The sequence below is a fragment of the Mustelus asterias genome, unplaced genomic scaffold, assembly GCF_964213995.1.
Source record: "Mustelus asterias unplaced genomic scaffold, sMusAst1.hap1.1 HAP1_SCAFFOLD_1437, whole genome shotgun sequence".
Lineage (NCBI taxonomy): Eukaryota > Metazoa > Chordata > Chondrichthyes > Carcharhiniformes > Triakidae > Mustelus > Mustelus asterias.
In genome coordinates this window covers 41,013-68,644 of record NW_027591382.1, presented here as the reverse complement: position 1 = coordinate 68,644, position 27,632 = coordinate 41,013, and the positions used below count along the sequence as shown (strand labels likewise).

The 27,632-nt window shown below is 48.4% G+C and overlaps 1 protein-coding gene across 1 annotated transcript in view; it reads right to left on the bottom strand.

The window, feature by feature from the left end:
* Nucleotides 1–27,632, bottom strand: part of LOC144488285 (1-phosphatidylinositol 4,5-bisphosphate phosphodiesterase eta-2-like) — a gene marked incomplete at its 3' end in the record, with an annotated part of 86,807 nt that overhangs the window by 23,052 nt on the left and 36,123 nt on the right. The gene's annotated exons all lie outside the window — the stretch shown is intronic.

Here is a 27,632-nt window from a genome sequence, read left to right as displayed (position 1 = left end):
CCAATCGCAATGGACTCCACCTTTAAAAAGGAATAAGGTGTGAATGGCTTAAAGCAGCTGTGTGCTGCGGTCCTCCAACTGTCTGAACCCACTAGGATTGTGCACTCAGTCAGCAGCTTGGCTTGTTAACAACCATAGGATCTGATGCACAGGCTAGGATCAGATGTGGGCCTTTGCCAAATCCATATCTTGGCTCGCAGCGAGCGGGGAGGTGTTAACGAGTGACTAGGCCCCTCCTCCCAGAGCTTCTTCATTTCAATTTAACATTAATTAGAACAATTAAATCAAACTCCCCCCGGTCTCCTCACTGCCAGAGTGGCAATGGAGGATTCGCACATTCTGTCACACAGGGTTGGATCTACAACTTGCCCCGGACAAGAAAGAATTAAAAAAGGAAGCATGTAATGCAGCACGTTGGCACAGTGGTCAGCACTGCTGCCTCACAGCGCCAGGGACCCGGGTTCGATTCCCGGTTTGGGTCACCGTCTGTGCGGAGTCTGCACGTTCTCCCTGTGTCTGCGTGGGTTTCCTCCGGGTGCTCCGGTTTCCTCCCACAGTTTGAAAGACGTGCTGGTTAGGTGCATTGGCCATGCTAAATTCTCCCTCAGTGTACCCGAACAGGCGCCAGAGTGTGGCAACTAGGGGATTTTCACAGTAACTTCATTGCAGTGTTAATGTAAGCCTACTTGTGACACTAATAAATAAACTTGACTTAAACTTAATGGAAAATAAACAAAGAGAAAGGGAGACCTAGAGGAAAAGAGAGCAGAGACAGAGATTGGCACTCAGAGAGAATGAAAAGAGGTCAGAGAGAGAGTAGACAGAGAGAATGGACAAGAGAATTACAGTAAGAATGAAAATTGGAGCATCAATGTGAGAGTGACAGAAAGAAGATAGAAAGAGATGGGCAAATAGGGACAGGAATGAGAAGAAGGATTTGCACTACAGAGTCTTTCATGACCACTGGACAGCCAATTATGTACTTCTATTTGAAGTGTAGCCGCTGCTGTAATATGGAAGTGTGGCAGCTAATAGGCACACAGCAAGATCCCACAAACAGGATCATGATCAGATTACCCATTTTCAATGCTGTTGGTTGCAGGATCAGTATTGATGAGGAGACCTTGCCTTCTCTTCTTCAGAATAATGCCATGGGGTCTTTTACACCCATTGGAGAGGAGAGACATCTGAAAAACAGCTCCTCCGACAGTTCAGCACTCCCTCAGTACTGCAGTTAAAGTGCAATGGAGGTAGGCAGTGAGAGAGAGCAGACAAAGAGAAAGTGAAACTGGCAATGAAACACATCAACACATGCCAGGAAGACAGAGGGCAGGATTTTCCCATCCCCTCACCAAATCCCCTGGGCGCCACACTCCGGCGCCTGTTCGGGTACACTGAGGGAGAATTTAGCACCTAACCAGCACGTCTTTCGGACTGCGGGAGGAAACCGGAGCACCTGGAGGAAAGCCACGCAGACACAGGGAGGACGTGCAAAGGTCCTTTGACCTCGGGCGAGATTTTCCGGTTTTGGGGCGAACGCGGTCGGAAAATCCGGCCCAGAATGACTGAAGACGGTGGCAGATAGAGAGAGAGATGGGAGCATTGTGGCAGCGACAGGAGATACACAGGGAGAGTAAAGCAGTTAGACAGAGAGAAAGCGAGACTGAATCTAGGACAATAGCATCAACGGGGCAGGCTGCTTTCCCAGAGATAAAAACCAACAATTGGACTCCAGACGCTACCTAATAAGCCAAATCAGTTCTGACAATGGAAAATTGCAGTCATTCTCCACTAACAGAGGATATTACCTTGTGCAGATGCTGGAGTTAATGATCACTTGAATATGTGCAGTAGATGGAGGAGGCAAATGGAACGAACGCAAAGGAACCCAGTAATAAGCTGATGTCTGCCGAGCTCAAGAAATAACTGGGAGTGAAAACAAATCAATGGACCCCAAATTGCCTTTGGTTACAAATTTGTTCTCACTTTTGTTTACAGCTCGACAGCCTGGATTGCATTAGCATAATGAATAAGCGAGGGTGTAATTTCCAAGCTGCCATTTAGTCTGATTTAAAGAGGGAACGATTACAATCCGGATTGACACCGGGAGCTGGAAGAGCACTGCACCAGTTGGAGGGGCTGGATTTCAGGGCGCGCTGTTAAACCGGAGCCCCCCACCCCCCCTGTTCAAATTAGAGCAGCGGCACGGCGGCACAATAGTTAGTATAGCTGTCTCACAGCACCAGGGACCCGGGTTCGATTCCCAGGTTTGGTCACTATTTGTACAGAGTCTGCACGTTCTCCCCATGTCTGCGTGGGTTTCCTCAGGCTACTTGCTGAATCTGCCTGCTTGCTTTCAGTGACTGGTGTAATGGGACGCTCAGGCCCCTTTGTACGTCCCAATTTATCATCATTTAAATAATACTTTGCTATTCTGTTTCTCCATCCAAAGTGGATAATTTCACGTTTATCCATGTTATACTGCATCTGTCATATACTTGCACTTGTCCAAATCACCCTGAATCTTCTTAACATCCTCCACCCCACTCACCTCCCCAGCAACTTTTGTGTCCTCGGCAAACCTGGAAATATTACTTTTGGTTCCCTCATCCAAACCATTGATGTGTGTTGTGAATATCTGGGGCCCAAGCGCTGATTCCTGCAGAACCCCACTAGTCACCACCTGCCACTTTGAGAAATAGTAAGAAGTCTCACAGCACCAGATTAAGGTCCAACAGGTTTATTTGGAATCACGAGCTTTCGGAGCGCTTCTCCTTCATCAGATGCCCACCCCAGTGTAACACCGGCACCTCCACCTCATCACTTTGAGAAAGTCTTATTTATTCCCACTCTCTATTTCTTGTCTGCTAACCAATTCTCAATCCCCCACCCCCCACCCACCCCCCCCCCCCCACCCCCCCACCCCCGCAATCCCATGTGCTTTAATTTTACACGCTAGCCTCTTAGGTGGGACTTTATCAAACACTTTTTGAAAATCCAAATCCACCACATCCACTGGTTCTCCCCTCTCTATTCTACTAGATATGTTCTTAAAAAGCTCCAGTCAAACGTAATTTCCCTTTCATAAACCCATATTGACTTTGTCTAATCCTGCTGATACTTTCTAAGTGTCCTGTTATCTCATTCTTTAAAATCGACTCTGGTATTTTTCCCAACTATTGATGTTAAGCTGGTTGATCTGGCATTCCCTGCTTTCACCTTCCCTCCTTTTTAAAATAGCGGTGTTACATTTGCCACCCTCCAATCTGCCGGGAATGTTCCAGAATCTACAGAACTTTGGGAAAAAACAACCAACACGTCCACTATTTTCATGGCCATCTCCTTTCATACCGGGTAGATTATCAGGCTTTGGGGATTTATCAGCTTTCAGTCCCATTACTTTCTCCTGTGCTATTTTTCTTTAGTGATGGTCATTTCCTTCCTTATCAAATGCCCTCTAGAAATCTAAGTACAGTACATCTATCGGTTCCCCTTTATCCACAGCACAGATTACTTCCTCAAAGAACTCCAATAAGTTGTTATTAAGTTCCAATAATAACACGATTTAGCCTTTCACAAGACCATGTTGACTCTGCCTGATTATTTAAGCTTATCCAAATGCCCTGCTATAACGTTTTAATTATAGCTTCTAACATTTTTCCCATCATAGGTTTTAAGCTAACTGGCCTGTAGTTCCCCACTTCCTCTCTCCCTCCCTTTTGAATAAAGGAATTACATCTGCTACTTTCCAATCTAATGGGACCTTCCCCGAATCTAGGGAGTTTTGGAAAATTAAAACCAATGCATCTACTATCTCACTAGCCACTTCTTTTAAGATTCTCGGATGAAGTTCATCAGGATCCAGGTGCACAGAGAGATCTGGGAGTACAGGACAACAGATCCTTAAAAGTGGCAGCACAGGTGGAAAAGGTAATGAAGAAAGCAGATGGCATGCTTGCCTTCATCGGCCGGGGCATTGAGTATAAAAGTTGCCAAATTATGTTAGTTGTATAAAACGTTGGTTCGGCCACATTTGGAATACTGTGTTCAATTCTGGTTACCGCACTACCAGAAAGATGTGGTGGCTTGGAGAGAGTGCAGAAAAGGTTTACCAGGATGTTGCCTGGTATGGAGGGTATTAGCTATGAGGAGAGATTGAATAAACTGGGATTGTTCTCCCTGGAAAGACGGAGGCTGAGGGGCAACCTGATAGAAGTTTATAAAATGATGAGGGGCATAGATAGGGTGAACAGTTGGAAGCTTTTTCCCAGGGCAGAAATGACAATTACAAGGGGGCACAAGTTCAAGGTAAGAGGGGAAAGATTCAGTGGAGATGTGCGGGGGAAGTGGGGGCCTGGAATGCACAGCCAAGTGAGGTGGTTGAGGCAGACACGTTAGCAACATTTAAGCCTTATCTGGATAGGCACATGAACAGGCGGGGTATAGAGGGTTGGTCTAGATAAGACAATGTGATCAGCGCAGGCTTGGTGGGCTGAAGGGTCTGTTCCTGTACTGTTCTTTGTTCTTCGTCTTTGTTCTTTGTTCATAGTCAACCTGCAGCTCCAACAATTTACTCAGTAGAACATCTCTGGTGACTAATTTTCCTGCGTTCCTCCCTCCTTTCCAGTTCCTGGTTTATAGCTGCTTCTGGGATGTTACTTGTATTCTCTACAGTGAAGACTAATGCAAAATACCTGTTCAATTCATCTGCCATCTCCTTATTTTCCATTATCAATTCCCCAGACTCACTTTCTATAGGACCACTGTTCACTTTGTTAACTCTTTTTAAAATATTTATACAAACTCAATGTTTTTATATTTCTGGCTAGCTTTCTCCCGGACTGTAATTTTTCCTTCCTTATTAATCTTTTAGACATCCTTTGCTGCTCCTTATATTCTGTAAGAAGTCTCACAACACCAGGTTAAAGTCCAACAGGTTTATTTGGTAGCAAAAGCCACTAGCTTTCAGAGCGCTGCCCCTTCATCAGATAAGTGGGAGTTCTGTTCACAAACAGGGCATATAAAGACACAAACTCAATTTACAAAATAATGGTTGGAATGCGAGTCTTTACAGGTAATCAAGTCTTAAAGGTACAGACAATGTGAGTGGAGAGAGCGTTACGTACAGGTTAAAGAGATATTGGCCAATCTTCTGAGCTTAGGTCATCCCTCTCTATTCTGCTAATACCATCATTAACTAACAGAGCCACCCTCCACCCTATTCCTCACTTCCTAAATATTCTGTATCCTTCAATATCCAGGTCCCAATCCATGTCTTCCTGAAGCCACATCTCTGTAACTGCTATTAAATATACTTACTGATTTTTGTGCGCTCCCTGTTTTATTTTGAATGCAATGTGCATTCAGATACAGAGCTTTTAGTTTTATCATTTTCTTCTTTTTATAACTCTGGTCTCATCTGTTGATTTACTGTTGGATTAGTACTCCCTATCCCTCTGCCATGGTCTATTATTCATTCCCTGTAATAATACCTTTCTCTTTTGCCTTGTCACTGCTCTTTGGTACACCACAACTTCCCAACTTTGGTCGATTGCCCCCACTACTTAGTTTAAAACCCTCTCTACTTCCTTAGTTAGGCAACTCACAACAGCACTGGTCCCAGCATGGTTCAGGTGTGGACTGTCCCAACCGTACAGATCTCACTTTCCACAGTACTGGTGCCAGTGCCCCAGGAACTGGAACCCACTCCTCCCACACCAGCCTTTGAGCCACACGTTCATCTCTCTCTAATTTGTCCAGTGCTAATTTGCACATGGCTCAGGTAATAATCCAGAGATTATGATCTTTGAGGTTCTGCTTCTTAATGTGGTGCCAAGCTCCTCATATTGAGTCTGCCGAACCCCTTTCCTCATCCTACCTACATCGCTGGTATGTACGTAGACAATGACAACTGAATCCTCCCCCTCCCAATGCAAATTCCTCCCCAGCCCCGAGCAGATGTCTGAACCCTGGCACTGGGCAGGCAACGCAGCCACCTGAGTTCTGATTCTTTGCTGTGTCAATCCCTCTGATTATACTGTCCCCGACTGCCATTGCATTCCTTCCTGCTCTCCCCATTTGAATGGCTGCTTGTACCGCGATGCAGCCCCTCCAGCCCCTCCACCCTCTTGTCCCTCCACCCTCTGGTCCCTCCACCCTCTGGTCCCTCCACCCTCTAGCCTTGCACACTCCAGCCCACCACCCTCCAGCCCCTCCACCCTCCAGCCCCTCCACCCTCCAGCCTCGCACACTCCAGCCCTCCACCCTCTCCACCCTCCAGCCCCTCCACCCTCCAGCCTCGCACACTCCAGCCCTCCACCCTCTCCACCCTCCAGCCCCTCCACCCTCCAGCCCCTCCAGCCTCGCACACTCATTCAAATGAGCTGGGAACACCTCAACCCTGCTGTACTATTTTAAAGGCTGACAGTCCTTCACTCCGAGTCCCCTATCCTGCTCCCTTACTGTCACACTCTTGTCCCTGAACACAGGCCCTGCCCTAGGAGATGTGACTGCATCTTGGTACAAAGGATACCTTCCCCCTCCCTGATGCATCGCTGTGTCTGCAGTTCAGCCTCCAGCTCAAACTCTGAGCTGAAGTCGAAATGCAAACAGATACTGCGGAGGTATTCGCCCTGGATCAAAATGGCATCCAGGAGCTCCCACATGCTGCAGCTGCAACACATCACCTGTCATCCTTAATGTATTCAAATTAGCTATTTAATTATTTTGTTCAATTATACACTTACCTTTTATACATTTTATTAACATTACCACCAGTTGCTAAACCATTCTGAACCTTAAGAATAGACTACATCTTACTTACCAGATACTCACCAAATAACGAGCCTCTCCTGTGAGAAAGTGAGATAGCAAAAGAGCACCTTTTCCCCCAGCTTCCCAACTCCCTTAATTACTCAACTCCCAGCACTCGATTCTAAGTCACACTTGGTGCAGTGAACCGTACCTAAAGCGCCTCTTTCCCCCAATGCATCAAATTCCCCCCCTGAACCAAATTCCCAGATATACCCACTGGGTCTCGGTCTCACTGATCATGGGGCCTTTCCTGAGGATTCGCAGCAGGAAGCATACAAAGGAGCCATCGATCTTATCGAAATGCAGAACCGGCTCAAGGGGCTGAATGAGTGACTCCTGCTCCCGCAGTCCAAAAATGTGCGGGTTAGGTTGATTGGCTATGCTAAAATTGCCCCTTAGAGCCCTCAGATGTGTAGGTTAGAGGGATTAGTGGGTAAAATATGTGGGGATATGGGGATAGGGCCTGGGTGGGATTGTGGTCGGTGCAGACTCGATGGGCCAAAGGGCCTCTTTCTGCACTGTAGGGTATCTATCTATCATTCCTATTTATTCTTTGGATACTTTCTGCAGTGTAGTGGCCTGTTTTGTATAGGAGGGCTGTGGCTTTCCCGGCAGGTTGGAAGGGAGTTAGTTGTGTTGGAGAAAGTAGCAATGTAGCAACAGAATGTGACCTGAGTAACCCCAGAGGAAGTACAGACTGTCGATCCAATAACAACTTGCATCTCTATAGCACCTCAAAAGTAATAATCATAATGAAGCACTGCACAACAGCGTAATCTTTTTTTCATTCATTTGTGGGACATGGGCGTCTCTGGCCGGCCAGCATTTATTGCCCATCCCTAGTTGCCCTTGAGAAGGTGGTGGTGAGCTGCCTTCTTGAAACGCTGCAGTCCACATGCTGTGGGTTGACCCACAATGCCGTTAGGGAGGGAATTCCAGGCTTTTGACCCAGCGACTGCGAAGGGACGGTGATATATTTCCAAGTCAGGATGGTGAGTGGATTGGAGGGGAACTTGCAAGCCACTCACCTTAATTACCCAATCCGACAACAGAAAAATGATACTGAGCTAACAAAGACGTTAGGAGAGGTGGCCAAAGAATTGGTCCAAAAGGAATGTTTTTAAAGAAGGAGGGAGAGGCAGAGAGGCCAAGAGATTTAGAGAGGGAGTTTCTGAGCTTTGAGCCCATATAGCTGAAGGCACAGATCCCAGTTGTCAAGTGATGAAAACTTAGGATGTGCAAAGGGTCAGAATTGGAGTAATACAGAGATCTTGGAGGATTGTAGGGGCCGGAGGAGGTTACAGAGATGGGGAAGGTTATCGGACTGTAAGAGGTTGCAATTTACAGATGGGGGGGGTGGTTAAAGAGGTAGGGAGGATGGTAGGGGTTGGAGGAAGTTACAGAGATACGGAGGGTTATAGGGGCTGGTGGAGGTTACAGAGATAAATAGAATTGTAGGGGCTGGAGGAAGTTACAAGGAGAAAGAGGGTTACGGGGCTGGAGGAGGTTACAAAGATAGAGAAAGTTATCGGGGCTGTAGGAGGTTGCAGAGAAATGGAGGGTTGTAAAGGCTGGCGGAGGTTGCAGAAATAGGGAGTGGCTGGAGGAAGTTACAGGCTGTAGGTGCTGGAAGCGGTTACAGGTATAAAGAGGGTTATAGAGTCTGGAGAAGGTTATAAAGGCTAGTATGGGCTGGAGGAGATCTCAGAGATAAAGAGGCTGGTATGGGCTGGAGGAGGTGGCAGAGGTAGTGAGGGTGGTAGGGTCTCGAGGAGGTTAGAGGAATAGTGAGGTTTGTAGGATGTGGAGGAGGTTACAGAGATAGTGAGGGTTGTAGAGGCTGGAGGAGGTTACAGGGATAAAGAGGCTGGCATGAACTGGAAGAGGTGCAGAGATAGAGTGAGGGTTGTAGAGGCTGGAGGAGGTTACAGGGATAGAGTGGGTTATAAGGCTGGTGAACTTTACAGGTTAGTATTGGGAGGGTGAGGACGCGGATGATTTGAACACCCTGCGCAATAGTTGTGGATTTTGTTGGCAGCAGGAAGATGCTGATATCTGGTAGATAAGTTTTGATATCCTGCCAATTCGATTCTGTATATTATACGCAACAGTTTACAGTAATGACTACCATGTAGTGATGGAACACAGAAAATATCAGGCAGAGGGAGAAGGTTACTGATTTCCTGAGGGCAGTATCTCACAAACCCACCAATTCCAAGTCAGTTAAAATATTTACACTACCTTTGCTTTCATTTTAATGCAGTAACATTGGCAATGGCCAAGGTCGCTTGGCAACATCATTAGATCTGAGTTATAAATAGCTCGCTGGGTTTCAGGGCCAGTGCAGAGCAGCGCGACACGATTGCACCAACTCCATCAGCACCTCTGCTCAAACTGTACGGCACTTCAGTTAGAGCAGGCAGTGCACAATGTGGCCAATTCTGCCCACCAAGGCACAGGGGAGACATTCACAACTGCTGCAGTCTTGGAGGACAAGACTGGAGAAGCTCTGGGACTCTTCAACTTTGAAAGGGGGCAATTGAGAGAGGACATTACAGAGACAAATAAAACGGGGAACAGCGCGGTAAGAGAATATCTGAAGTTAAGCCGGAAAGTTCGAATCGACGGAATGTCAAGATTTAAGACGCACGCTTGTTAATTCTTTCTCCTCGAAACGTCTACACTCTTGGACCTCCTGGGCAGCAGAGTGCAAAGAAAACCTTGGAATTATTTGCTGAAACAGCTGGGAGGGGGTAAATCCTGGGTTGTTTTTTTTTTATCTGAATGAGTGTGACAGGCCAAATAGCCTCCTTCACCCTCATCTCGCCATTACCCACCCCATTGGCAGACTCCCCTCCCCCAACAACACCCTGCTTTTAAACACTTTCGGCAACACATAATTTTATGCATCTCTGAGATGATATTAATATTCATAAGAAACGCAGTGCTTCACATGATCAATTAATGAAATGCAAAATATTAATGTATATGCAAATGAGTGGGCGCTTGCCTGGGGCTCAGCAGTGGTGTCACACCCCACAAGAGACAAGGAAGTTAGTGGGAGTTCAAGATATACTTTTTAATAGGCACTTTTCTTAATGAGCATAGCTTACTTCACCCAATGTGTGCAGGTGCTGTGGTCTCTGAAGGGAGCACCATATGCCAAAAGAGTTTGGGACAGATAGAAAGACCTCAGGATGTCCATATTTACTATCAAGTATTTCTTGAAGTGTAGTCAATGTCGGAAATGTGGCAGCTAATTTGCGCAAGGTCCCACAAACAGCCATGAGTTTATAGCCAGATAGTGGCCGGAATTCTCCGGCCGTTCATGCCAGCGGGATTCTCCGGTCTCACCGGCAACGCACCCCCACCCGCGGGTTTCCCGCCGGCGTGAGATGACGTCAATGGGAACTCCCATTAACAGCGGTGGGACCAGAGAATCCCGCCGTTAGCAAACATCACGCCACCTCCCACTGGCGGGAAACACACGGCTGGGAGGCCGGAGAATCTCAGCCATTGTTTTGTTGTGATATTGGCTGAGGGATAAATATTGTTTGTATGGCCACATACGTAGGTACACGGTACCTACTCTTGCAACTCGGCCGACATTGTCTACCTGTTACGCTGCAGGAAAGGATGTCCCGAGGCATGGTACATTGGGGAAACCATGCAGACGCTACGACAACGGATGAATGAACACCGCTCGACAATCACCAGGCAAGACTGTTCTCTTCCTGTGGGGGAGCACTTCAGCAGTCACGGGCATTCAGCCTTGGATCTTCAGGTAAGCGTTCTCCAAGGCGGCCTTCACAACACACGACAGCGCAGAGTCGCTGAGCAGAAACTGATAGCCAAGTTCCGCACACATGAGGACGGCCTAAACCGGGATGTTGGATTTATGTCACATTATCAATAGCCCCCACAGCTTGCCTCCTGGGCATGCAGAATTTCACTAGCTGTTCTGTCTGGAGACAATACACATCTCTTTAACCTGTGTTTAATGTTCCCTCCACCCACATTGTCTGTACCTTTAAGACCTGGCTGGCTGTAGGATTCGCATTCTAATCAGTATTCTGCAACTTGATTCTGTGTCTCTGTGCACTGTTTGAGAACACATTTCCACTCCATCTGACGAAGGAGCAGCACTCCGAAAGCTTATGGTATTTGCTACCAAATAAACCTGTTGGACTTTAACCTGGTGTTGTGAGACTTCTTACTGTGTTCACCCCAGTCCAACGCCGGCATCTCCACATCATGGATAAATATTAGTCAGGATGCTAGGAAGACCTCCCCTTGCTCTGCTTCCAATAGGGCCACAGGATCTTCCACATCCACCTGAGTGGGTTGTTGGGGTTTAGTGTGTAAGACGACGATGGCCGGAATTCCACTGGCCCGACTCTGAGGCTCGCAGGACAGCGTTCTCCGTTGGTCTAAGGCGGGATCTTACGAGCCTCAGGGGGGCGTGCCAGTAAAATTCCGGCAGGTGTCTCTAACAATGCAGCACTCCCTCAGTACTGACCTTCTGACAGTGCAACACTCCCTCAGTACTGACCTTCTGACAGTGCAGCACTCCCTCAGCACTGACCTTCTGACAGTGCAGCACTCCCTCAGCCCTGACCCTCTGACAGTGCAGCACTCCCTCAGTACTGACCTTCTGACAGTGCAGCACTCCCTCAGCACTGACCTTCTGACAGTGCAGCACTCCCTCAGCCCTGACCCTCTGACAGTGCAGCACTCCCTCAGCACTGACCTTCTGACAGTGCAGCACTCCCTCAGCCCTGACCCTCTGACAGTGCAGCACTCCCTCAGTACTGACCTTCTGACAGTGCAGCACTCCCTCAGTACTGACCTTCTGACAGTGCAACACTCCCTCAGTACTGACCTTCTGACAGTGCGGCACTCCCTCAGTACTGACCCTCTGACAGTGCAACACTCCCTCAGTACTGACCTTCTGACAGTGCAGCACTCCCTCAGCACTGACCTTCTGACAGTGCAGCACTCCCTCAGTACTGACCTTCTGACAGTGCAGCACTCCCTCAGCACTGACCCCCTGACAGTGCAGCACTCCCTCAGTACTGACCTTCTGACAGTGCAGCACTCCCTCAGTACTGACCCTCTGACAGTGTGGCACTCCCTCAGTACTGACCCTCTGACAGTGCAGCACTCCCTCAGCACTGACCTTCTGACAGTGCAGCACTCCCTCAGTACTGACCCTCTGACAGTGTGGCACTCCCTCAGTACTGACCCTCTGACAGTGCGGCACTCCCTCAGCCCTGACCCTCTGACAGTGCAGCACTCCCTCAGTACTGACCCTCTGACAGTGTGGCACTCCCTCAGTACTGACCCTCTGACAGTGCGGCACTCCCTCAGCCCTGACCCTCTGACAGTGCAGCACTCCCTCAGTACTGACCTTCTGACAGTGCAGCACTCCCTCAGCACTGACCCTCTGACAGTGCGGCACTCCCTCAGCACTGACCCTCTGACAGTGCGGCACTCCCTCAGCACTGACCCTCTGACAGTGCGGCACTCCCTCAGCACTGACCCTCTGACAGTGCAGCACTCCCTCAGCACTGACCCTCTGACAGTGCAGCACTCCCTCAGCACTGACCTTCTGACAATGCAGCACTCCCTCAGCACTGACCATCTGACAGTGCAGCACTCCCTCAGTACTGACCCTCTGACAGTGCAGCACTCCCTCAGCACTGACCCTCTGACAGTGCAGCACTCCCTCAGCACTGACCCTCTGACAGTGCAGCACTCCCTCAGCACTAACCCTCTGACAGTGCAGCACTCCCTCAGTACTGACCCTCTGACAGTGCAGCACTCCCTCAGCACTGACCCTCTGACAGTGCAGCACTCCCTCAGCACTGACCCTCTGACAGTGCAGCACTCCCTCAGCACTGACCCTCAGACAGTGCAGCACTCCCTCAGCACTGACCCTCTGACAGTGCAGCACTCCCTCAGCACTGACCCTCTGACAGTGCGGCACTTCCTCAGCACTGACCCTCTGACAGTGCGGCACTCCCTCAGCACTGACCCTCTGACAGTGCGGCACTCCCTCAGTACTGACCCTCTGACAGTGCAGCACTCCCTCAGCACTGCACTGGAGTGTCAGCCTGGATTGGTTAAGCCTCTGGACAATTCTAAAGAGGAAAATCCATTCTCTCCAGTGCATGGCCCGAGAGCTTGGAGCTTAGAACCCTAGTACAGAAGGAGGCCATTCGGCCCATCGAGTCTGCATTAACTTTCCGACAGAGCATCCCACCCAGACCCTATCCCCGTAACACCACATATTTACCCCAACAATCCCCCTAGCCTACATCTTGGGACACTAAGGGGACAATTTAGCGTGACCAATCAACCTAACCCGCATTTCTTTGGACTGTGGGAAGAAACCGGAGCACCCGGAGGAAACCCACGCAGACACGGGGAGGAAGTGCAAACTCCACACAGACAGTGACCCAAGGCCGGGAATCGAACCCGGATCCCTGGCGCTGTGAGGCAGCAGTGCTAACCCACTGTGCCACCGTGCCGCCCACACATTGTATGAACCGCTCTTTCTACAAAGGCAAAATGCAGCCATCAATGTACACACAGCAAGATCCCAGAAACTGTAAACGAAATGAATGGATATTTAATCTTCCTGATGTTAGTGGTTGAGGGAAGGATATTGTCCAGTGAGAGAACCCACCTCTCCTTGTTGTAAGGTGCTGTGGGACCTTTAATATTCACTTGAAGATGCAAAAAGGCTGATGTCTCAACCTGGAGGATGCACTTCCCGACAGCCCAGCGGCCTCTCACGGTGCAGCGCCAGCCTGGATTGTGCACCACCCTGACTGCCACCCATATCACAAATAAAAATGTCACCAAGCCTAATTTCTTTGAATGGTTATTACAGCTCCCCTGAACAAGAAGCAAACTGTGCGCACCAGTCGGATGAGGCATTCCACAAAGAGACAGATGCCATTCGAGATGAACCGATAAATGGGATAATAAGTACTCGATTAGACCCATCTGTAGGTCATGTGTTGGGCTGTTAGCTCTGATAGATATGGGTGCAGAGAGCAGGGACTATTTTTGACTAGGTAGTATTGTGCAGCTGAATCACCCGTGATCCAATTCCCTCGGAGCAGTGCTGCCCACATACATCAAACAGTCCCAGTTCTGTCTGGTGTTTCTTCAGTATTCCAGCTGTTTACCTTTGGATCCATCTGACATTTAATCTGCTTGTACAATTCCCCCTGGATTTGCCTTCCATGCCTATTAGACAAAACATCCAACTGCAACCTTCACTCCGCTTGGGATTATCTCAGGAGAAAAGGCTGAGGTTTTTTACACTGGGAGTGTATTGTTCATTGGAATATATAGAGCGGCTTCATCGAGTTACCTCACAGAAAGGCTGCTATTGTAATCCTCAGTTTTAAACTCAATGGGGGGGGGAACTTTCCAATCCCGCCCGCCAGGGGAGTCGTAGCGGGTGAGGGGCGGACCATGCAAAGGTCCGTTGACCTCAGGTGGGATTTTCCGGTTTTGGAGGGCGAACACGGCCGGAAAATCCTGCCCAATGTGCTAACTGGACTGAATATCCCGGCCTCACTAACGTGGATCCTGTCCTTTCAGTTTTACTGTTCATTCTGTTTAAGTTTAAATTTATTTATTCATGTCACAAGTAGGCTTACATTGCAACGAAGAAACTGTGAAAATCCCCTAGTCGTCGTCACTGAGGGAGAATTTAGCACGGCCAATGCACCCTAACCGGCACGTCTTTCGGACAGTGGGAGGAAACCGGAGCACTGGATGAAGCCCATGCAGACACGGGGAGAATGTGCAGACTCCGCACAGACAGACAGTGACACAAGCCGGGAATCGAACCCAGGTCCCTGGCGCTGTGAGGCAGCTGTGCATCTGGTTTAGTTCCATTGCAGGTTTTTTGATTTCTTTCCCCTTTTTGTGGTGCTTTCTAACTTAGCCTCCTATCCAGTATATTGTTGCAGATAGATTCTCCACCATCTGTAACTGGGGTTTAGTATCAGTCCCTGATGTAGCATCTGGCCCGCTGTGTTTGAGATTAGGGAATTGTGTTCAGAATCTGGATGAGGTTGAACTATCCCTGACGTCAGCGTGGTGTAAAGTACCCCACCCCCCCCCCCCCCCACCCCCACCCCCCCCTCCTTCCCCATGTTATAAAAATTTAACACCCCAGGCCCCACTCATCACAAACATTTTTCTCGGTATAAATTACATTTTTTTTTCGTTTTACTCGATGTGAGACGTGTTGCTGAGCAACAGTGCCATCGAGAGCCTGGAGGGATTTTTGACAAGCGCACGCATGTCATGCACAATGTTCCTCCTGGCTCGGTGTTTTGCTTTCATGGATGTTGAGCTCCCCGTGTGGTTAGGTCAGACTAAACGGGACCAACACTGTCGGTGCTGCAGAGTGGTTTTGGGTTAGCCGACGGCCGGGCTTTGTGCGAGATCCGCACACTCTCCAGTAGGGGGCACTGGATGGCAGTCGGGACTGGGAATCCTGGACCAAGTTACTTCATCCTTCCAAAGATCTCAGAATCGCCCGTGCAGCCAATCAGCTCAGCCGAGTTCACTGAGTTCTGGGCCCAGGTTTCTAACTAGCATCACACTGGGTTAGTGCACCTACCCACTCGGGGTTGAAATGCTCAAGATGTGATGTTAATTAAGGCAGCTTTCTGCCTTGTCAGATGGTTTGCAACTGACTCAAGAACATCTTCTTCCCTGCTAACTCCTGAATGGGCCTACCATATATTAAGCTGATCTTTCTCTACACCCTAGCTGTGACTGTAACACAGTGTGCGGGATTTTACAACCACGCTCGTCTCAAAACTGTAAAATCCCACCTGAGGTGAATGGACTTTTCCATTGTCCACCCCTCGCCCGCTCCCATTCCCGTAGCGAGCAGGGCGGTAAGATTCCGGCCTATGTTCTGCGCCCTCTGCTTTCCTTCTCCCCTATGTACCTTTTATTTTATTCATTCATGGGACATGGGTGTCTCTGGCTGGCCAGCATTTATTGCCTATCCCTAGTTGCCCTTGAGAAGGTGGTGGTGAGCTGCCAGCTTGAATCGCTGCAGTCCATGTTCTGTGGGTTGACCCACAATGCCGTTAGGGAGGGAATTCCAGGATTTTGACCCAGTGACTGCGAAGGAACGGCGATATATTTCCAAGTCAGGATGGTGAGTGGTTTGGAGGGGAACTTGCAGGTGGTGATGTTCCCATGTGTCTGCTGCCCTTGTCCTTCTAGATGGAAGTGGTTGTGGGTTTGGAAGGTGCTGTTTAAAGATCTTTGGTGAATTGCTGCAGTGCATGTTGTAGATAGTACACACTGCTGCTACTGAGCGTCAGTGATGGAGGGAGTGGATGTTTGTGGATGTGGTGCCAATCAAGCGGGAAGCTTTATCCTGGATGGTGTCAAGCTATGAACGGTATGCTTTGCCTGTAAAGCGCGTAAGGAACAATACTTTTCACTGTAACTCAATACATGTGACAATAATAAATCAAATCAAAAGTGATGGTCAACTTTGTGTTAGGCATCATCTGGTGTGGCTCAGGGGCCCTAGTCCCGGTATGCCAGTCCCAGCCGCATTTCTTGCAGAGGAAGAGGGGGGTGTTGAGGAGCTGCAGCATTCACTGGCCCCTATTTTTTCTGGGCCCTAAGCTTTGATTCTGTTTGCCCATACAGTCAGCCTCCAGAGGATCAGCCATCAGTGATTGTCCCCCAGTGTCCATGTCTGCCATCTTCATATCATGCATGCGAGTGTACTTGTAGCGGAGGAATGAATGCCCAAGAGGTGATGACCCAGTGCCCAGTTCACTGTGCAGAAAGTCTTTGTGTATACGGCCATTATTCATCCAGTGAATGCGGCCAAGCCAGCGCAGACATCATTGGCTTAGCAATGTATGCCGATGAACCTGGCTTGCTCCAGGAGTTGGTGACCTTGTCCTGCCAAGAGATGCTGAGGATATGTCTGAGACAGTGAGTGTGGAAACTGTTCCGCCTTTTCGCCTGCCTGGTATATGTTGCCAATGTCTCAACACTCCAGACACTCGAACACTCTGGTTAAGTGCATTGACCCGAACAGGCACCAGAATGTGGCGACTAGGGGAACTTCACAATAGATTCATTGCAGTGTTAAGTAGTAAGCTTTACTTGTGGCAAATAAGTAAATAAACTTTAAACTTTAGAGGACTGTGCTAAGGACGCAGTCTTTGGTGTTCTCTAGTTAAATTGCTGCACACTCACAGCTTGGACATAACAGCTGCAACTTTTGAAATGCGTGAGTTGATTCCAGCACTAAGTGACAGATTGTTAGTGATTGCGGGGCCTCGATATGTGAAGCTATCAACAACCTCCAGCACCAAGTTAAAAGCAAAATACTGCGGATGCCGGATTCTGAAACAAAAGCAGAAAATGCTGGAAAATCTCAGCAGGTCGGACAGCATCTGTGGAGAGAGAATAGAGCCAATGTTTCGAGTCAGGAGGATACCACATCCCAAGAGGACACTAGTGACCATGGACTTCCATTGGATTAGTCCATGCTTACACTCAGTGAAGTACTGCAGTTGTTTGCCATTGCCTTCTGCAGTGTGGCTGAACAGGAAGCTTTCCTGCTCTTACCCGCCTGCCACCCAGCGCAATGCAAGGAATTATAGGCTGATAATTAACCTGATTGCCTGCACTATGAACAGACCTTACATGGCCTGAAGTGGGTCTTGAACCCAGAGCCTCGACCCCAAGGCAGGTATACTACCAACGTGCCACAAGACACGTTCCTGTAGCATAAATCAATGGTTCCCAATCTTCACCTGATGAAGGAGCGGCGCTCCAAAAGCTCGTGATACCAAATAAACCTGTTGGACTTTAACCTGGTGTTGTGAGACTTCTTACTGTGCTTACCCCAGTCCAACGCCGGCATCTCCTTATCATGACTACCACCGACACCGCAAGACCCACCTAATGAAGGAGCAGTGCTCCAAAAGCTCATGATTCCAAATAAACCTGTTGGACTTTAACCTGGTGTTGTGAGACTTCTTACTGTGCCCACCCCAGTCCAACGCCGGCATCTCCACATCATGGCAACCTTTTATATGTCTATACTACACAAAAATAATTTGAGGCACACTTCCTATTTTCTCTGTCTTCTTTCCTGACTGTGAACTTTGTTTTTAACTTCTCCCTGTCCTCCCTCCTGTTTTTTGTTTGCCTCTCCCTGTCTGTCTCACTTCTCTCAGGATTTTTGCACACTTTTTGTGCAGGCGCATAGGACCTTTGGCTGCAGCTCCAAGTCCTGTTGGTCATATGCATGGGCCTGACCAACATCAAAAATCTAAACCACGCATGTGTGGTTATCTCCCATCCAGCGCATGTGCAGGAGGCCCAAGATTCATCGGCTCTTGGAGATGCTAACCATAGAACTGAAGATGAAGGTTAGTTTTAGTTTAATTACATGAATTTTGAATCTTTTTTTCGTGGCACACGAGAGGGGGGCCTTCACGACAGGGAACCACTGGTATAATCTCTCCCTCAATGTCAACAAAACGAAGGAGATTGTCATCGACTTCAGGAAGCGTAAAGGAGAACATGCCCCTGTCTACATCAACGGGGACAAAGTAGAAAGGGTCGAGAGCTTCACGTTTTTAGGTGTCCAGATCATCAACAACTTGTCCTAGTCCTCCCATGCTGACACTATAGTTAAGAAAGCTCACCAACATCTCTACTTTCTCAGAAGATGAAGAAAATTTGGCATGTCAGCTGCAACTCTCACCAGCTTTTACAGATGCACCACAGAAAGCATTCTTTCCGGTTGTACCACAACTTGGTATGGCTCCTGCTCTGCCCAAGATCGCAAGGAACGACAACAGATCGTGAATGTAGCCCAATCCATCACGCAAACCAGCCTCCCATCCATTGACTCTGTCTACACTTCCTGCTGCCTTGGCAAAGCAGCCAGCATAATTAAGGACCCCATGCACCCCGAACATTCTCTCTTCCACCTTCTTCCATCGGGAAAAACATACAAAAATCTGAGGTCACGTACCAACCGACTCAAGAACAGCTTCCTCCCTGTTGCCATCAGACTTTTGAATGGACCTACCTTGCATTAAGTTGATCTTTCTCTACACCCGAGCTATGACTGTAACACTACATTCTGCATTCTCTCATTTCCTTCTCTATGAACGGTATGCTTTGTCTGTACAGCGCACAACAAACAATACTTTTCACTGTTGCTAATACACGTGACAATAATAAATCAAATCAAATCAAGTCAAAATCAAATCAGTATAAACAGTTGTGAGAGTTGGAAGTTTGGCATTCTTGCATTTGTCCTGTTGAGTACAAGATGAAAAGCTTCGACAGCATCCTTTCAGCAAAATAACTGGATGTATCGCTAAGCATTACTTTGACTACACTGTCACAACACATCAAAAGTAATGTCTAGTGCATGCACACACACACACACAGCTATCTTAAGAAAGCATTCTAATGTAATGTGATTTGTAGATTCACCATCAAGCCAGGAGTACCAATTGCTTGTACCAGTAGTTGATGCCCTAAATTTATCTGCTACATATATTTTCTATGCAGTTTTCTGTGTTTAATGGACAGGCCTTAATGCAAAAAGCTGTTGTTGTTTGTTACTCAGCCAGCAGTGAAAGAGAAACTCCGAAGAGAGAAAGGAGAGGGAGATTGTTCAATGTGGAAAAAGGGCAAGCCATTGGATTGAAAAAGATGCATATATTTAACAGGGGAAAGAAGAACAAAAACCAATTGACCTTTTCTCACCAGGGTAACTCTGAGACAACATTGGGATACTTAAAAGAGATTTAAAACAGTCAGCAGTGATAAGACAATGAAACCTGTGCTCAAAGCTCATTGAACTCAATGATTAAAAGTGTGTAAGGGTCAGAAACGAGGCGAGTGAATGAGAGACGCAGTAGAAACGACATGTTTCCCGCATAAAGGAAATGACTGCTGGAAATAGGCAAGGATTAGAGAGGACACTGATCTGTTTCAGTAAACGGACGGGAAATTGTCAATGTTACTCGGGGGCTTGGGGAATGGATTCTGTCTCAACACTGAAAACAATCAGAACGACTTTGCCGAGGATGTTCCTGGCCGTCAGGAGAAGATCACGGAGAGAATTCCAACATAGAATCCCCACAGGGCAGGAGGAGGCCATTCAGCCCATCGAGCCTGCACCGACAACAACCCCGCCCAGGCCCTATCCCCCACAACACCGCATATTTAACCTGCTAATCCCTCTGACATCCCCCTGACATTTAAGGGGCAATTTAGCACGGCCAATCCACCTAACCCGCACATCTTTGGACTATGGGAGGAAACTGGAGGAAACCCACACAGACACGGGGAGAATGTGGAGACGCAGCACAGTCATCGAAGGCTAGAATCAAACCTGGGTCCCTGGCGCTGTGAGGCAGCAGTGCCAACTACTGTGCCACTGCGCCACCCCAAACAATTTGTTGAGTTTTTAAAAAGGACATTTCCTGTGATGGGTGGTGGGGTAAACACATGATGTGTAACTGATTCAAGAATTCGATTCACTGTTTCACAGCAGTTTACAGCTCAGGTGGAGGCCATTCAGCCCATCGTGTCCATACTGGTCAACAAAGATCTGATTACTCTAATCCCATTTTCCAGCACTTGACCTGTAGCCCTGGAGGTTATGGCAGCGTAGGTGAATGTCACCACCCTCTGAGTGAAAAGGTTTGTCCTCCTAGCCTTCTAACTCTGACCTTAAATCCATGCCCCTTCAAAGGTAGGTCTTTCCAGTCACAAATGAGGATCTATAATCATGTCAGTATTTTTGAAACCTCCCATTGGGTGTCAGGAACCACAGATGATGCATAGGAAAAGAGCAAAGGAGCCTAAAACTCCCAAAACCATGAGGAAAATAGACATTTAACATGTCACCTGAGGAAATGTACGGGCAGCACGGTGGCACAGTGGTTAGCACTGCTGCCTCACAGCGCCAGGGACCCGGGTTCGATTCTGGCCTTCGATGACTGCCTGTGAGGTGTTTGCATGTTCTCCCCGTGTCTGTGTGGGTTTCCTCCAGTTTCCTCCCACAGTCCAAAGATGTGCGGGTTGGGTGGATTGGCCACGCTAAATTGCCCCTTGGTGTAAGGGGGACTAGCAGGGTAAATAAGTGGGGTAACGGGGATAGGGCCTGGGTGGGATTGTTGTCGGTGCAGACTCGATGGGCCGAATGGCCTCCTCCTGCACTGTAGGGATTCTATGATGATTCTATGAAATGGGTTTAGGGATTTTAAACGTTAAGATTTGACGAAAAATGTTGGTGTTAATTGGCAAAGATAAAATGAAAGGTAAATTGACTGCCACTCCCCAGAGGAAGAACAGGATTGGATGATGCTGTACTAATCTTCCAATCTCTGCTTGTGTCAAGCATGGCTCCCACACTCCACTGGATAACATGTGCGAGAGGGCATGGACCCAGGCCATTCAGCCCAAGCATTCCATGCTGGTGTTAACGCTCCAGTCAAGTCTCCACTTATCTTTCCTCATCTAAATCATTGTAACCGTCTATTCCCTTCTCTCTCACCTTCTCTCATCCCCCCTCAAGTGGATCTATACCATCTACTGCAACTAATCCCTATGGTAGCGGGTTCCACATTCTCCCCACTCTTTGGGGGGAATTTTACCATTTTGAGTCTAAGTGCCGGATCTGGGCGTCAAATAGGTCCGCGCCTGGAAACCTCTTTCCAGCGCGCCCATACGTGTTTTGCCGGCTGCGGTCCGATCCACGCTGTGGGCGGGACTTAGCGCTGGTGGACTGATCGGAGCTCTGAACTGCGCGTTGCTCAGTTCGAAAAAAATCTGACAGCGGCCCGGGCGCGAAGAAAAAAAGCCGAGAGCGGAGAGACCGGCTCTCTGGTGTTCATCCTCTGGTCGGAGGGGGGGGAGAGGGAGGTGTGTGTGTGTGTGTGTGTGTGTGTGACCGATAATCCCCTGGGGGTGGAGAAGGGGGTGTGACCGATCATCCCCTGGGGAGGGGGGGGGGGGAGGAGAGGGGTGTGACGTATTAACTCTCTGGCCGGGGGGGGTTCCGCTACCTGTCTGCGGCCGATCCCTCCTGGCACCATCACTGGGACACTGCCAGCCAGAGATTACTCTTCCCCTGCAGGTGCTAGAGAGCGGGAGAGATGGTTGTGGCTGGTAGTGAACCAGTGATGGTGCCAGGAGGGATCGGCCGCAGACAGGCAGCGGAACCCCCGCGACCAGAGGATGATACGTCACACCGCCCCCCCCCCCCCCCCGCCCCCCCACAGGGGATGATAGGTCACACCCCCTCCTCTCCCACCCCCCAGAGGATGAGACGTCACACCCCCTCTCCTCCTCCCAACCCCCTCCCCCCCGACCAGAGGGTGACCTGGGTCAGAGAGCCGTTGCAGCCTCTGACCCCGCTCTTCGGAGGCTGCAGCGGTGACTTCAGACTTTTATTTTGCAGGTCGGTAACAGCGCGGACGCGGAACAGGCCAGAAGACGGTAAAGTGGGATTTGGCGGTAGAGTTGGGCGCGCGGTTCATTAAGTCGATTTAAATGCATGCAAATGCATTTAAATCGTCAGGCCGCCCGATTCGGGCGCGGGCTGGACCCGCGCCCGAATCGGGTGTCGGTAAAGCCGCGATCTGCTCAGAATCGGGTGCAGATCACGGTATGGGCCCGACGCCCAACTTTACTGCGATTTCATGCCCGTAAAATCAGGCCCTTTGCGTGAAGAGGTTCCTTCTGAATTCCCTATAGGATTTCTCGGTGACTATCTTATATTGATGGCCTCCAGATATGCTCTTCCCCACAACAGGAAATAATCTGTCCATTCTCTTAAACCTAGAGTTGTCCTGGCATTTCCAGGAAGTTAAAGTTTCACCTCCAGGTCAATCCAAAGATCAGAAAGCCTACCAATACCTCTACTTTCTCAGGCGGCTAAGGAAAATTGGCATGTCCGCTACGACTCTCACCAATTTTTACAGATGCACCATAGAAAGCATTCTTTCCAGATGTATCACAGCTTGGTATGGCTCCTGCTCTGTCCAAGACCGCAAGAAACTACAAAGGGTTGTGAACAAAGTCCAGTCCATCACTCAAACCAGCCTGCCATCCATTGACTCTGTCTACACTTCCCGCTGCCTCGGAAAAGCAGCCAGCATAATCAAGGACCCCACGCACCGCGGACATTCTCTCTTCCACCTTCTTCCATTGGGAAAAGATACAAAAGTCCGAGAACACGCACCAACCTACTCTGGAACAGCTTCTTCCCTGCTGCCATCAGAGTATTGAATGGAACTCCCTTATATTAAGTTGATCTTTCTATGACTGTAATACTATAGTCTCATTTCCTTCTCCCCTATGTACTCTATGTACGGTATGCTTTGTCCGTATAGCGTGCAAGAAACAATACTTTTCATTGTATACTAATACATGTGATAATAATAAATCAAATTATTGATTATTCCAATGAATTCCTACCATGAATTCCTCCCTCTGCGACTGGATCCTAGATTTCCTAACCCACAGACCACAATCAATAAGGATAGACAACTCCTCCATGATTACACTCAACACCGGTCCCCACACGGCTATGTTCTCAGCCCCCTACTATACTCCTTACACACCTATGACTGTGTGGCCAAATTCCCCTCCAGTTCGATTTTCAAGTTTGCTGATGACATCACTGTAATGGATCAGATCTTAAACAACAACAAGACGGAGTATAGGAAAGATGTAGAGAATCTGGTGAACTGGTGCGATGACAATAATCTCTCCCTCAATGTCAACAAAACAAAGGAGATTGTCATCGACTTCAGGAAGCCTCGTGAAGGGCATGCCTACATTAATGGGGACGAAGTAGAAATGGTCGAGAGCTTCAAGTTTACTGTAACACCACATTCTGCACTCTCTCCTTTCCTTCTCTGTGAACGGTATGCTTTGTCTATATAGCGCGCAAGAAACAATACTTTTCACTGTATACTAATACATGTGACAATAATAAATCAAATCAAATCAAACGCTCTGAGCATTCAAGAGGAAAATCATATTGTGTTTTTTACTGATTATAAAACTAAGTTGAGGATGGGGATGAGAGGTTGTCTGACAATGAGGAACCATCCAATTGGACAATGAATAGTCTGTTGGCTTTCTGAATTCCAAAGGAAAGCGAGGGCCCATGAGGATGGACAGGTTGGTGACCAATGGCCAGAGTGTGGAGGCATGGTGGACAAGGGGCAGCAGATCATGTGACAACAGCACCAGGAAGATGTCCAGACAGAATTTGGCAATTCCACATCCTGCTGGGATCTTTGAACTGGTGAACTTGCCGCCAAATGTACTGTGACCGGCAACGCCCTCTCCGTCAGAGCCCGGAACTGCGTTCAGAGCCCAGCTCAATCTCGATTAATCATCGCTGCTCCAAACATTGGCAGAAATTAAGGACAGACAAAGATGCAGCTTGTGCTTTGCAGTCACCCGCTGTCACTCAGCGATGTGTTTTGTCAGTTATTAGTTGGGTTACAGGGTCAGAGATTGGATCACTGGGGTCGGGAGCGCTCACTGCTTTATCCTTAGCTCTCATTAGCTGAGCAAAAACAAGGGATAAGGGATGAAGGAGACGGAAGGGGAAACATGGTCAAATAAAACCAGGAATTGACACATTCATGTTGACTCAATGGGGGCAAGGGGAGAGGCTTTAGCCCAAACTCCGGGTTTTAAAATCAGTGACTCCACGGAAAACAATTGTGTGTCACATGGAAACCGATGTGAAAGATGCAATAACAAGGATTAACGCTCTTCTAATAGACCGTACGACACTTCTGATTATGTGCTAAGCTCAACCATCTGGGCTGGGTGAAGACATATGGCACTTGCTATTAAGTACAGTCGTTACTTAATGGTGTGTGCAATTCTGTAAAGACTGAAGAAATGAGACAATATTATAAGGAGCCCTCAAGCAAAACCTTTACATCAACTGTGATTTTACATGACTTGGCAAGTGTCTGCTGTCTCTTATCAGAATCATTACCGCCTTGGTGTTGCTGGCGGGGAGGAGGGGATGGGGATGGCAAATACAATGTTCTAGAGGCCAGTGAGAGAAGGGCGGGCAGGCGACCATTCACTCTTCATCAGATTGACTTGATTTACAGAACCCATTCTGATGCTGCTTGCATCCCCTCTGCCCCTGCTCCCCCCCCCCCACCCCCCGACCCTCCCCCCACCCCAGGGAAACTGCCAGACACGTTGGGCGGTGCACTTAAAAAGAATATCTGCGTTAAAGATACGTCACATGGAAAATGTTCATTCATCTTCAGGCTGGTGGGACATCACTCATGGAATCGCTTTCAATCAAAGTCAGTAAGAAATAAAAGCCACAGTAAAGGACTGAGGTAGCTCCAGACAGCATCAATCTCCATCCGGCTCAAGAACAGCTTCTTCCCTGCTGCCATCAGACTTTTGAATGGACCTACCGCGCACTACGTTGATCTTTCCCTGCACTCTAGCTATGACTGTAACACTACATTCTGCACCCTCTCCTTCTCCCTTATGCACTCTCTGTTTGTCTGTATAATAAAAGCAAAATACGGCGGATGCTGGAATCTGAAGCAAAAACAGAAACTGCTGGAATATCTCAGCAGATCTGACAGCATCTGTGGGGAGAGAATGGAACCAATATTTTGTTGTATATAGGGTGAATACCTATACATCTTGGGTCACCAAGGGGCATGGCCATTCTACCTAACCTGCACATCTTTGGACTGTGGGAGGAAACCGGAACACCCGGAGGAAACCCACGCAGACACGGGGAGAACGTGCAAACTCCACACTGACAGTGAGCCAAGCCGGGAATTGAACCTGGGTCCCTGGCGCTGTGAGGCAGCAGTTGCTAACCGCTGTGTTACTGTGCCGCCCTCGTAACTGAAGTTTATTTTTCCCAAAGGAAGTTTTAACTTCCTTTTGTAGACAAATGTCTGCTGGCTCCTCCATGCCTGGAACTGCCGGCAGTCATTTAAGGAGATTAAATAATGTGGGAAGGATTAGAGACTCCATTCTGCCCATATTTGTAACTGAGCTAATTCTTTACACAGCCATTGTAAATCATTCTAATCAAATTTGAAAACTTGCGTAGGTCTTCGTGAAGCCATTATGAATCATTATATAAACCTTTTACACAAGCCATTAAAAATGGGTTGCAAGTTCGCCTTTGAATACATCTCCATTCCCAGTGCCACCTCCCAATCATTCTGTTCTCCAAAAGACAGTTCAATTTAATCTTTGTAAATGAGCTGTAATCAGCACAGATCACCTCACATCATTCCTGCTTAGTTGAGAATGAATTATATCATCATCATTTGGACGAGTCCAGTTAAGCCACATTCATTACCCAAACGCTTGTCTTAACACAAAGCATTGTGGTTTGGCTTTTATAAATAATGAGGTATTTTTAAAGGATGGACTTGCAGACCACCAAGGTTCAAACAAAAAAATAACTTTATTGGAAAGATGTTTACTCTACAGGCTGTTAGGATAGACTGCCCATTCGCCCGCGCAAATGTCCAATGATATCATAGAATACCCACAGTGCAGAAGGAGGCCATTTGGCCCATCAGGTCTGCACAGGCTCTCTGACACAGCATCTTACCCAGGCCCACCCCACATAGTTATCCCACCAATCCCCCTAATCTTTGGACACTAAGGAGCAATTCAGCATGGCCAATCCACCTAACCCGCACATCTTTGTGCTGTGGGAGGAAACCGGAGCACCCGGAGGAAACCCACGCAGACACGGGGAGAATGTGCAGACTCCACACAGTCACCCGAGGCCAGAATTGAACCCAGGTCCAAGGAGCTGTGAGGCAGCAGTGCTGACCACGTGTCATCAGGGGGTGTCTCGTGATCGGTCCCTTAAAGGGCCCTTGTTCCAACTCGGAATAACGTGAATACACAACAGGTGACTTGCTCTCTTTGGAAGCAGTTTATCGAAGATGGTTGGTTTGGTTGGTGTCTGCTAGTAACTGTCAATTCAAACTAACACACCAGCGCTAATGTGCCCATTATTCCAACTAAATCACTGTGCTGTGATTGCACGTTGAGAAACATTCTGATGATGAACTGCACACACACTGTCGGTGGTCTGCATGAATCTGAATTGTATAAGAGGTGAGTTGGCACCATTCGTATTGGTAATTATTGGGGTGGCACGGTGGCACAGTGGTTAGCACTGCTGCCTCGCAGCGCCAGGGACCCAGGTTCGATTCCGGCCTCGGGTCACTGTCTGTGCAGAGTCTGCACGTTCTCTCCATGTCTGCGTGGGTTTCCTCCGGGTGCTCCGGTTTCCTCCCACAGTCCAAATGTTGGGCCTGATTTTATCATTTTCATTCTAAGTGCTGAATCTGGGCGTAATGCAGATCCGACTTAGAAATCTGCTTTCAGGCGCCCCCCATACACACTCAGCCTGAAATAAAAATCGCGGGTCCCATTCGCGCTGTGGGCGGGGCTTATCATGCCCGAAATAGAACATAGAACATTACAGCGCAGTACAGGCCCTTCGGCCCTCGATGTTGCGCCGACCAGTGAAACCAATCTAAAGCCCATCTAACCTACACTAGTCCAATATCATCCATATGTTTATCCAATGACCATTTAAATGCCCTTAATGTTGGCGAGTCCACTACTGCTGCAGGCAGGGCATTCCACGCCCTTACTACTCTCTGAGTAAAGAACCTACCTCTGACATCTGTCCTATATCTATCACCCCTCAA